The sequence below is a fragment of the Numida meleagris genome, chromosome 6, assembly GCF_002078875.1.
Source record: "Numida meleagris isolate 19003 breed g44 Domestic line chromosome 6, NumMel1.0, whole genome shotgun sequence".
Classification (NCBI taxonomy): Eukaryota; Metazoa; Chordata; class Aves; order Galliformes; family Numididae; genus Numida; species Numida meleagris.
This window is the reverse complement of record NC_034414.1, coordinates 12495153-12507392: the sequence shown is the minus strand read 5'-3', so window position 1 is coordinate 12507392 and position 12240 is coordinate 12495153. Positions and strand designations below refer to the sequence as shown.

At 39.3% G+C, this 12240-nt stretch overlaps 1 protein-coding gene across 6 annotated transcripts in view; it reads left to right on the top strand.

Annotated features, from left to right (window-relative positions):
* The window catches only part of SERGEF (secretion regulating guanine nucleotide exchange factor), a 139017-nt gene that overhangs the window by 86781 nt on the left and 39996 nt on the right, over nucleotides 1–12240 (top strand). Inside the window, exon 11 of one of the 6 annotated variants that reach the window (XR_002440922.1) lies at nucleotides 3595–3710. The exons of 4 other annotated variants lie outside the window; for them this stretch is intronic. The gene's annotated coding sequence lies outside the window, so the exon portion shown is untranslated. Of the gene's footprint in view, nucleotides 1–3594; nucleotides 3711–12240 lie in introns of those variants that run through there. One more of the 6 variants, XM_021403895.1, reaches the window with a different exon arrangement.

Genomic DNA, 12240 nt, shown 5'->3' with positions numbered 1-12240 from the left:
GAATTTGACTCAGCAGAAAGCTTTTCTCTTTTCTCTGTGTGGCTTGTCAATTTCAATTGTGAAATCTTTGGAAGAAAAGCTGCCTCTTAGTGTATTTCAGCATCACCTACCATAATAGGACCTAATTTTTTTTTTCTTTTTTTAATTCTGCAGTATAACTAATAATGCTTGGAATCGCATTCCCTCAGAGAGACAGTTTTAAAATACGATTAATCTTCATTTGTATGTCTCTATCTTAATTTATATCATTTAGCACATAAACAGGTAATAATGCAAGGCTTGTCATATTGCTTACAGAATGATTTCCTGTAGTTACCAGGTACAGGTTCAGAAAAGAAAATGCAGTATATTTTTGTGTTTTTTAAAAAAAAAAAAGCTCCCAGTTGTAAAAGCCTTCCTTGAACCTCACTATCACCCTGGTGCTAGCTCAAAGTTTGTACAGAGTTAAGCTCTTGGGCAGTGGCTGTCATTATGCTTGCAAGATGCCATTGCCACATCCATGGGGATAATTCTTCTGCATTGAGAACCCCATAAGAGGTAAGCATGCAATGTTAACCTCTGATGACAGCTAAAACCGGCAAACTGGAATTATGAGTAGCAGTTAGACGAGATAATTACCATGAGAAGCTTGGAAACAACCAGGCAAGAATTTCATTGAAGCAGGATGAGGGAAGCCCTTTCTTCCAGGTATTGCTGAACAGGAAAGGTTGTTCCTCCTGATTTTTGAAGGTGATGGAGGATCAGAAGGCTCTGAATAATAGGAGCTACAGTACAGATGCATGCAATCCTTCCTCAGTCAGAGGGTTCAGTGGATTGATCTAAGTATTTAGAAAGCAAATTAGATTTCATTATATTTGTTCACTCAGAGGCTTTAAAGTGGAGCAATTACTTTAAAATAGAATAAAAATATATTCAGTATATGCAAGGCATATTTATCTTAATTTTCATGGAAGCAAATGGGAGTAACAAAAAGTCACCCTTCTCACCGAAGAAAGCTTTAAGAGTTTGTTATTTATAAAATTAAATAAGAGGAAGGACTAATGTCTAGCTTCAGGGAGTTATCTAGAGCATGCAGGAGGGATGCTCACTGAAGTAAAAGCACAAGGCCAGTAGAGCAGTTGAAGGCTCTGGGATGTGCCACGTGCAAAGGCTTCAGTACACACACAAGTGAGCTGTACTGATAATTCTTGGGTCTGTGTGTGCAATGACCTTAATGCTTAGGCTGCTGCCTGCATGTTTGCATGTACTCACTAGCCAGATCCTGTGTGGAGCACTAAGAATACTTTGTCAGTGCACCCACAAATACACGTGACTGAGGTCTGAGATGCTACTGCTGTGAGAATACAGAGGAGACATGGCAAGGCTGGTGATGGAACAGAGCTGCTCCTGGGACAAGACACGTATCCCCGATACGGCTTACAAAGCTGGCTGTAATTGCACAGGATTAAATGCATGTCTCAAAGCATGCTGTTGTAAAACAAGGTGGATGGGGAATTGTTTCTCCAGCTTTCCACAACAAGGGTTGATTCTTTCTCTTTTCCTGCTTTGGGAGTTAGGACTTTGAACTTGAAAGTACTGGAAATTGTAGCAGAGAAAATCCAGAAGTATTAGCTGGCAAGCGTGATTGTTCTACTAATAATGCAGTTCGTCTACCACCATTCAAGCTTGCAAGCCTGGAGCAAACTTTCAGGGTAAAAATAAAGCATTTTTATTAAATCTGATTGGCTCTAGAGAGGTATCTCAAAAATGATTAGGACAGAAAAGTCAAACTAGAGCTGAAAAGTTGGCCTGATTGTAAAAATTACCCTTTACTTGACTTTTCTTTTTGAACTTGTTTCACTCAAATGCTTCTTTATGGAAGGGAGGTAACAAAGCAATTAAAATTCAAAGTGCTTTTGCTACTTTTTTCTCTGTGCTTTTTCCTTTATTTTTTGCAGTCTCTCAGGAGCAACCAAGAGAAACCATGATTTCTTATATCTTCTTATTTTTTGGTTGTTGTGTTTATTTGAACGGTGCGAAGGTGAGGACGGAAAGCTACACTTAATGGGACCTTAAGAGACATTTAGCACGACACGTGTTACATTTCTTGTAGAATCACGAGAAGGATTGATATATTTATGTTAATCAAGTAAATTAAAAGGGAGTCAGGTCAAGGGTGCTATTTGTTTATGGCACAGCTTCAAACATAACTGTAGCAAGCAAGAAGCTGGATGAAGTGAGAGACTGCTGCTACTTTGGAAGTTCTTGGTGCCTATCAATCTTCAAGGAGCGAACTGCCTGTATTGTATATAACATTTATGTAATAGATCTAAACTTGCTAAAGATGGTAGTAGTCAGTGTTCTTAAAAAAAAAAACAAATACAGCAAAAAACAACCTCAAACCCTAATGATTTTAAAAGTAGTATGCCAAGTCCTTTTTGTTAGATTTCCAGTACAGATAGTGACATTTTACATAGCGTGATAAGTGTTCTGGCCTAAATACTCCTCTCCTCTACAAATCTAATAGATTAATTACCTTGAAAAGATGTTACATGATATATTGATTTTTGGCTTGAACATTGCTTACATATATTACAGCACTTATCTGCTAAATGGAATGTTTTCTAGTAAGGCATTTGCAAGATGCCAAGAATTCATGTTTCTGCTTTGCTTGCTTGTCTTTCCTCTTAGTGCAGATTTAGCATCTTACTATATCCCTACTGTGTAGCCTTGTGTTGGAATAAATTCCTAGATTGCTATAAAATTATGATGGGAAACACTAGCCTAAGGCAATAGGTGGAAGAGATGAAACTCCCACATCAATTGGTAAAAATACGCAAAACTGCATGTACAGCTCTGCTGTTACAGATGGGTAATACTCACTTGCTCTGTGTGAGGGAGCCTAGCAGGTATATTTGCTATTTCTAAACCTTTTTTTTTTCTGAAATATCTTCAGCTGGCTCACATGATGATCTACCATGGTGAAATTTCTAATCCTTCTACCAGCCACAAGAGTGACATCTGATGTTCTTTATCACTTTTCCTTTGGGCTTTTCAGACCTAAGCTCTGCTGGGGAACTTTGCAAAATATAGCAGATTCTCAGTTTTGGCATTATGTGACCTGCAGTACTAGCGACTTAAAAATCCATAAGCTATTCTCAAATCTCCTCTTCCTTGCCTTGTAAAAGTGAATTAGGCTGTTCTCTATTCCCCAGTGTACTGCTGCCAATGAGACTTTCTGTAATGCAAGGCAATGGCAATCTTTTTCTGATGAGTGAAGGACATGCATGGCTAGAAGATTTCAGTTTCTATTTTTCTAAGTGAGAAAGAACTTCTGTCACTCAATTTTGAACCTGATGAGCTTGTTCTTTTTACCTTGTGAATGATATTCTGAACACCAACTGAATAAAACTTGACAGTTTTTTTTTCCTGTTAAGGTACATCGTTAATCACCTCTTTCTCCTTCAGGCATTTTGCTAATAATGTTCAAAATGTTTAGACTGTCATGATCTTGGTGGCAAATCTGAGTTGCCAACAGATAGAATGAGGAAGCCGATGCTTTACTATAGAAGATATTCATTTAGAGGTCGTCTTCTGTATGCTTTTGATTTTCAGTGACACCAGCTGCTATCTTGCTGAGTTGAGACGTGTCAGAAAATGGGCAGGATGACAAGCAACACAAATCCATATAATATTTCAGTTCTGAGTAAGGAGCTCACTTGCCTTGAAAGGTACATTTGCTTTGGCTTAAACTTCCTTTTATGTTTTTTTCCTTAAGCTGTTTCTCTTGTACTGTTTTTTCAGTTCTGAACATTTCAAGGTTGTCTTCTTAAACTGAATGAGATGAAAGGTGCATCTCTTAAAACCTTCCAACCCACTGTAGTTTTAAATGAACACATGGGAAAATCACTGTGAGATGCACTGATGGTAAAAGACATATGTATGCACAAGGGGCAAGGACAGTTTTGTAATGTAGCCTGCTGAATTTGGTTGTATTAACAGAAAGTCGGTAGCTGTTGCTTTTGCCAACATGTGTATTTTTGGTGATAATGATTTCATAGGTGGCTACTTGCACCTTTGAAATGGTTCCCCTAGTTTTGAAAAGAGTAATTCATAAATTTGTTCCTATTCCCTGCTGACAAAATACAGTAGATCAAATCTGTGACCTTTAATTCAAGGAGAGTTCTGTTACTGAGCCCCCCAGATGGGATTATTTTAGAAATCGGTTGCATATGAATTCACGTATTTATGCTTTATGTTGAACAGGTATAACAAATTTAGAGCACTGAGTGGTTCTCTGTGATGCAGACTCACTGCATGGATAATTCTGGCCTTTTCCTAGAAATAGGAATTGGTATTTGGGCAAGAAAACTAGCAATTTTATTCCTCTCTTTTGTAGAGAGGAGGAGAAAAGTCTCACTAGTTACTGTGTCCTTCCATGAGTTGTTGGACAGCTTTGTCATGGTCTTATTTGTGGTCACTGAATATGACTTCAGTCTCCTCTGTTGCACGATTTTTTGGTGGTAATGAAAGGATTTGTGCTGGAGGAAGCCTTTAGACATGCCCATTTAACCCGGAGCCTTCCTTTAGTCCCAGCAGTACAGTTCTACTGAAAAGCAGCAGGCAGGAAGAGGATAGTTGCAAGTCTCCCTAGAGATAAAAACATAGTTCTCAGTTTACACTATTTTTTTTTGGGGGGGGGGGGGGTTTCATCTTGCCAGTTGTAATCTTGAAGTTCACATGAACCTTTTCTATTGGCCTGGAAGTGGAAAAAAATTTAAAGAAATCAGCATTTGATGCCCTTTCTGTTCTACCACTCACCTTATTTTTAAGCTTTTTTGGCCCAGATACTCATTTCACCACTTACTGATAAAAGGAGGCACGAACCCAAATTCATTCTGCTTATATCCAAGTCTCATGGCACCTGCCATTTGTAAGAGGAGTGGTATGATGGTTTGCTGTCTCTGATGCTCAGGTTCCCTCAGTTTCCACAGGACGCTGTTGGTCAAACTGATTGCAAAGCAAGATTCTTCATAGCTAAATTTTGGATAGCCTAAAATAAAGCTGAAATGCTACCATATATCCCTTGTAGATTTGTTGAGTAAAGAAGCAGCCACTTTTTTTTTTTTTAAAGCACTGTAGTAAAGTAACCTTGTTCTGTTGACAAGTTCAGCATGAGTCTTGTGTAATATTTCTCTGTCTGCTTTGGGTCCTCCTCCTTCTCCCATCTGCCACCTTCTCACTCTAAGGAAAGGAAACTCCGTTCTGTCAAAGCAAAGTGCCAATGAAAAATGAGAAAAGGCTTTTAAGAGCAGGGTTTGGATGAGGCTGTTCACTGAAATCAAAACAAATTTGTGTAATCACAGCTCAGTATGGCTGTGCTCTGAATACCTAGCAAAAGGTTAAGGCTAACATGTAGTAAGGTGCAGTCTCTCCAGTGAGGGATGTTGAATTGAAAAAGGCAGAAGAAAAAGGGAAGCAGGCAGGCAGAATTGTTCACTGAGGCCACAGTAGCCTTTGGTTCCCTTGGCTGGTGCTCGATGATAACATGTTCCTTGCAAGGAAAACAGCATACATGCCAGAAATGCAAAGGGATTCCCCAGCAAGCAAATTAAAGGACAAAACAAATGAGCTCTTTTTTCTCAGACTAACAAGGGTATCTAGCTGAAGTATCATAATTGAAATGGATGCTCCATTTTGGAGTAGATGATGTACCTCACGTTGAAGTAATTTGCTCAGAGGCTGCCTATTTCCATACATTGTGAACTTGCGCTTTGTGAAGCTGTCACTTTCTAACTTGTAGAATTGTTTCCCTTTGCAAGGTATCTTCAGCTTCTGCCTGATGCTGGCTTGCAAATTCAGTGTGAGCAATTAAAGCCTAAGAACAGTGAAGCTGTAATCGTTACAGAGACTCTGTGCATTCATTTAAGTCACCAGGACTGGAGCTCAAACCTGACAATTGTGTTGAGTGGCAGTGAATATGCTGAGTTTCATCCTAATCCCTTGGAAACATATGTTCATAACTGACAATCTCTTCTTATAACAGTGGAGAATTTTAGGACTGTTTCTAGATCTGTAGCTAAATAAAAGGCTTTCATCTCTGGTATGTGCACATTCTCCATCCTCATCAGTGGGTTACTTCAGAACAGCTGCACCAAAGGAGAACTTTTCCTAATAAACTAGCAAGCCAGTTTTTTTTCTGAGAATCATTCTACCAAATTTGCGGTACCTTCTGTCTTAATTGCTTGAGATTGTAATGGCTCTTGGTCATCACAAAGGTGACCAAGAAGAGGGAGATACACCTGCACTGTGCCTGAAACGCTTAAAAGCTTTGTGTGAATGTGGTAGCTGAAAATGTGGAACTTCCTTCTGGGTTGAGGTGGAACATTAAATTCCCAAGAAGCAAATGTTTTGTGAATCTTTGGCAGATTCAAGGCAAACAACTCAAGTGACATGCTGAGCTTTCCAGCATGCATTTTATAAACCAGAGACTGAGGAATACTTTCATTAGGACTTCAACAGTGTGTGTGTCATAGTTTTTCTCCATAAAGCTCCTAAAAATCATTACTGTATAGCTTCTTGGTTCTGTGGCAGTCATACCCATGTGTGGCTGAGATACAAGTGACACAAACTAGATCACAATGCTTATACCGTAAGGGACCTTTCATCTTAAATCAAAATTCTCCTTCTACTCTGAATACATAGCAAGTAGATCTCAGTGACTGATCCTGCTTATTTCTGCTCTGTTTTAGACATGCTTCTGCTATTCAAGATACAATATTTAAATTTGTAGTGAGGAAACTGAAAAGATGAAATGTATTGTATTGGTCAGGATGGCCTCTCAGAAGTGAGAAACAGCTTCAGTGGCAAGTTTTCAGTTGTCTGTGTTATGCTGTGGTCCAAATGCCAAAGAGCGTGCAGGTCCATGTAATCCCAGCTATGAGCTGTGTTTATGTTAACATTATTTCATACTTATGGTTTATATTCATGGTTTCGGTTTGGACTGAGCAGCCCTTGTGTCGGGTTGGCTCAGCACAGCCCCGGGGCTGTCACTGCAGGCTGCAGAGCAGTGGGGAGCTTCCCCTCCACTGTACTGGCAGCCCTGGCTGGGATCCAGTGTTGACTGGGGCACGTTGTCAGTGGCCACTCCTCAGCCATGGAAGAACAACTGTTCCAGCCTTTTGCTCAAATGTAGTGATACATAAGGACAGTTAAGTATACCTGTGAGCATGTATGTGTACTTTAACTGTCTGATGCTTTTCTGCTGGTTTAGTAACATTTAATTCTGTGTATCTTAGGAGCATGTTCATGGCATCCAAATGGATGGCATCCATTTGGATGGAGGCATCCAAAGTTACCTTTCATAATTGGATGTGGAAGGTTGGCTGTTTTCCTGTCTCTGGATGTTAGGTTGCCTTTCAGTGAACCTGACTCTTCCAGAGGTATCTCTGTTCCCTTTGGTACCATTATGGGAAGCAGTAGTAGCTCAGAAATGATTTGGTAATTCCAGTCTTTCTACTGTCCCAAGGATTTAAGAGACCTGGCTTTCCCCAAGAGGCAGATGCGACCTTGGGTTAACCAAGGTTTGGCTACATGGCTAATTAGTAATAGAGAAAATCTGACATACGTGACTAACGCACCTAATCGGTGTTTCTCCTTGGGAAATAGTTCCCTTAGAACATGTAGCTACACAGCAGCTACTACAGTTTTTTGAATGAAGCAAGTGGATTCCAGAGCTGTCTTCATACACACCTTCTATGTCTGATTCACAAAATAAGAGTGATATTTTGGTAGTGTTATAACAGAAGAAACGTATATGAAATATAGATAATTCAGCTGCTAGACTAGATAAAACAATTTATCATTCTTGTACAAGGCTCCTTTTCTCTGAACTGAAAATATCTTGTGTAAACATTGGGTTTGCCAGGCATTTAGCAAAAGCAGAATAGAAAACTCTGCAATAATACTATTTCATTTCATGTTAACTGTGTCTTTCTGAAGTCACAAGGAAGCAAGGATGACATATAATTTTGATACCTGATAAAATAGTAACATTTTGTTAGGTTGAGAAGCAGTGTTGAAGAGCCGACAATGCTACTTTAAATGATGGCTCTGCTGGTAGTTAACAAGGAATTCATCCCATAGAGCCAAATAAGCATATTTTGTCATGACTAGTCAGATTTTCCATGTAAAATTAAAAGGAGGGTAATTTTCATGTTCCTATTTTAGAATGTTCCTTATTCTGCCTTTATAATTTTGTCCATTTCCTCATTAGTGTTCCTTTCAGAGCCCAAACATGTCAACAGTGACACCATTATCTGCCCCGAATAAGTGAACCAATATTCTCATTTTCAGTGGTGTTTTGCCTATGACAGCTATTTTTAATTTTGCAGCTGCTGAAGACTACGGAAATATGTACAGGCTGATGAGATGGTTTTGCAACTGATGATTTAGCATCTCTATCACACAGCTTCTTTGCAAGTATTTTTATAGGTGTTAAGAAATGCGGGGGTTTCCAAAGGGTCTCTTCACTGCAGTGATGCTTCCTGGGGAGAGAGTGAGCAAGTATTGGATGGACATATCCAACTGGTTTAGTGCATGCAGGTGTTCAGAATGGAGTATGAGGTGGCAGCTAACTACTTTTTCACCAAGTGTGGTTATGAGCTGACTGCCTCCTGCGCTTTTTGTGTATTCTGAGCAGTGCTAGTTCCACGGAGTCATCTAGCTGGAGGCTATGTCTTTCCTTGAACAGGTAGCATGACTTTTTGGCCACAGGGAGCAACTCTATGTTCAGCTCAACTCTTTTTTTAGAACTGGCTTCCCAGCTCAAAATTGAAGATCAAATTGCAGAACACTCCAGTGCTGCAGTGACCCGTGCTTGGTTTTACGTGGGCATTGGAGCTGGCGAGCTCAGGAGTCCACCACTTGCAAAAATGACCAAGGATGGAAGGCACAGTGAGATGTGGGTGTTAAAATGTCTTACTGAGTTAAGCACCCAGATGCTGCTTCACCTACCTTGAGTGCTTGTTCAAGTCTTAAGTTTTTCTTTTGTCTTTGCACCAATATTTCTCTATTTTATAATTCACTGTGATAGAAGTTAAGATATGGCCGTTAATTTAATTAGTACCTCTGAGTGGTGTGGGCTTAACAGATGGTTGGTAGCAGTCCTACATTTTCTTGGATGCTGAAACACAAAAGACTTCATTTTGGAACTCCCCACAGTCAGAAGAGAGTGACATGCAGAACCCAGCCTGAATGATGAGCTGGTTGAAGTTTTTAATATTAAACTGCAGAGTTTTGGACTGAATTATATTTTGAACAGTCTTTGTTTCATGTTGGTTTTTAACCTTTAGCACAAGATAGATTACGTGTTTCCTACTCTCTCCCCCACAAAATTCTGTAAAATTGATGATATGTGCTTCTGTAGTACTTTTAAATACGTTTTACTGTATCCAGGTACTTGGAAAGCTGCACAGACTTTATCTTAATAATCCAAGCACAGGTAGGTCTTGGAAGACCTTAGAGCTTCATTAGCCATCTTTTTTTTGTAAGTAATGGGTTTGCTAATTTAATATGAATTTTGACTTGTGGATTATATTAACCGTGGTCAAGAAGGCTTGGATATTTCCAAGCTGCTGATCGTACAGTTAATTTGGGAGTTAAATACTTAAGTAGTCTGTTGGCTTTGTGCTGCAGTTGTGGAAAAACCGTGCAAATAGTTAGTTTTCATCTGCATTGAGCATAGTTGCTCAAGTATGATTGTTAATTGTCGTACTGATACTAATTTATCTGATGATCATGCTAGTTATCTGGCCTGTTGCATAATCTCATATGACCTCGGAGTATTTTGGTACTATCTCTGAGAATATCTTGTTTCTATAAATGGAATTTCTAGTAGAGGAAGTTGCTATACAACAGAGGAATTACTGGGAGAATTCAAAAAGAGGATGAAGTAATGTATCTTTCAAGTGGATTGACTGCATTAAAAGTGCTCCTACTTAACTCTTTTTTGATCTCATAAGAAATACAACGGCAACTAATGCTGTGGCATCTCAGAGGAACTAAAGGTCTGATAGAACTTCCTGTTGAGAGGAGTCATTATTTCTGCAGGCTAAAGCTGTGAAACATGCTTATTCTCATTAAAAGTAATGAGGACTCCCTGTCTTGATTCTGTAAGTAACTTAATACCCTTCTCTTGCATTCTGAAGACAGGAAGAAAAAAGTTCTGTTCTCATATGCAAGACAGGCCTGTGCCTTGACTTGATGCTGCTGAAGTGAGTAATGCATTTTGGACAACTATATATCAACAGACCAACTGCATTTAAACCTAGTAGCCAGAAATTAATATAATATTTATCTCTACTCAAGCCATTGCATGATAGAAAATCTGGAGTGTGCGGTTATTAGAGATGCGCGCACAGGTGGCGTTGCAGTGAGTATTCTGTGAATCTTCAGTGAGTGGGAAGTTGTACCTTGGCTGACAGGGCTGGTACCTTCTTGCATCTATGAGCAGAATTCATGTATCTTTGATAAGAGGCTGTGTACTTCTCCTTGTAACAACGCACTTATGTGTATTTCAGTTCACCGTTATCAGTGGAGAGGATATGAGTTTCAAGCACAAGTTGTGACCCACAGTGCCTCTGGCATCTCTGTAAATGATACCAGCAGAACCAAGACTTTTGTCTCCTGAAGACATGGGAATTTCTCTCTGTCCTAAAAGCACAGATTTGACAGATGTTAGCATTAGTAGAGCAGGAAGTGAGAAACTTGGTTTGGTAACCACATAACATTTAATGAGGCCACACGTCATTTCAGTGGTTCTGCTCTGTGTGCATCTGCAATTCCCACCAGAGTTTGCTGTGGTTTATGCAGAAAACTGACATGAAGTGAGTCTTGTCTTTGATCTTTTGTGGATTTTTTTGGGCGGTGGGGAGGCTGTGTTTGTTTAAAATTGGGAAGTTATTGGAGTAATGAAGATGTGATAATAGCCCAGGGAATGTTAGTCATATTCTGTCTAGCTCAAATAAGAAATATTCTATATATTTATTTAGTGTTATGCATAAAGTGGTCAGTAATACCTATTTCAGTCTTCTGCTTCAGGAACCTGTAATAAGTTCTTCTTTTGTTAAATTCATGCTTTCTTCCATCACCCTCTTTTAAACAGTGTTGTGTTTGTTGGGTCAGAATTTTCCAGCTTTCTTTGTGTTGTGATAATCATTAGGTACTTTGGATTGACAATTACAAATGCAGTGTCTTGGTCTTTTGAAAGAAGATGTGTTCATCCTGGAACATTCTGACTTACTGCCTCTTGTCTCATGCTTTCCTAGACTTGTCATAATGAAAGGTCTTAATGAGAGAGATATGGCTGTTGTTCCTGCTATGTTTTTCTATGGGTTTTTTTTTGGTCAATATATATAATTAGGGCTGCTATTCCATCACTGATAAAAAATGAATCCCTTTGAAAACATATTTTGCAAAAAGGCTGCTGAATAACATATTGTAAATGTGAACAAATGGGAAGCCACACCAAGCATTTATGTTTGTATTTGAATCGCAGTATAAATAATTGGATTTGGGCTTAAACTGTATTGCAGAGCACATACTTCACTTAACATGGAAAATGATTTGTTTCTTTCTGTCAATATGAGAAGACAGGCTGCATCTTTGGTAGTGAATAAGTCAACCTACTTAGTGTTTTGTGTGTAGGCAGCATGTGGTTCCATGAGATTGCAGTGGGCAATGAAGCAGCAGAATTCAATTTGCAGCAGTGACCTAAGAGGAACTATTTTTAGTAATAAAATAGGTCAGGGGATGTGGTAGTGCAGACTGATAAATGAACAGTTTTCCCCTTCACTTTTGGGGCTTGCTTTTGTGCTCCAGTGTAGCAGCTCTGTGATGAGGGAAAACGAGATTTGATGCTGTCACATGGTCAGTGTTAGAATTCTTCTGTTGTGAAGCAATCTCAGGAAAAGCTCCTCATTTTATTTTAGTGGTAGAATATTAGAACTACTTTGCTTAGGGATTCATGGAATGCAAAGCTGTCTAAAGAGCTGGGTGTTCTGAACCCCTTGCTGAGAACTGGTTTTAGTATTGTTGGAAACATTGTGTTGTGGTGTTGGCCGTGGGACAAGCAGTTTTTGCTCTTCTCTATTAGCTGTTCTTACGTGTTCTTTTAATTTGTTTCTCCTAGCACTTTGCATGAGTTCTAGAGTCCTCCTGCACAGTGCCAGAGATGAGGGACTGCTTTATTCTGTTCCTTTC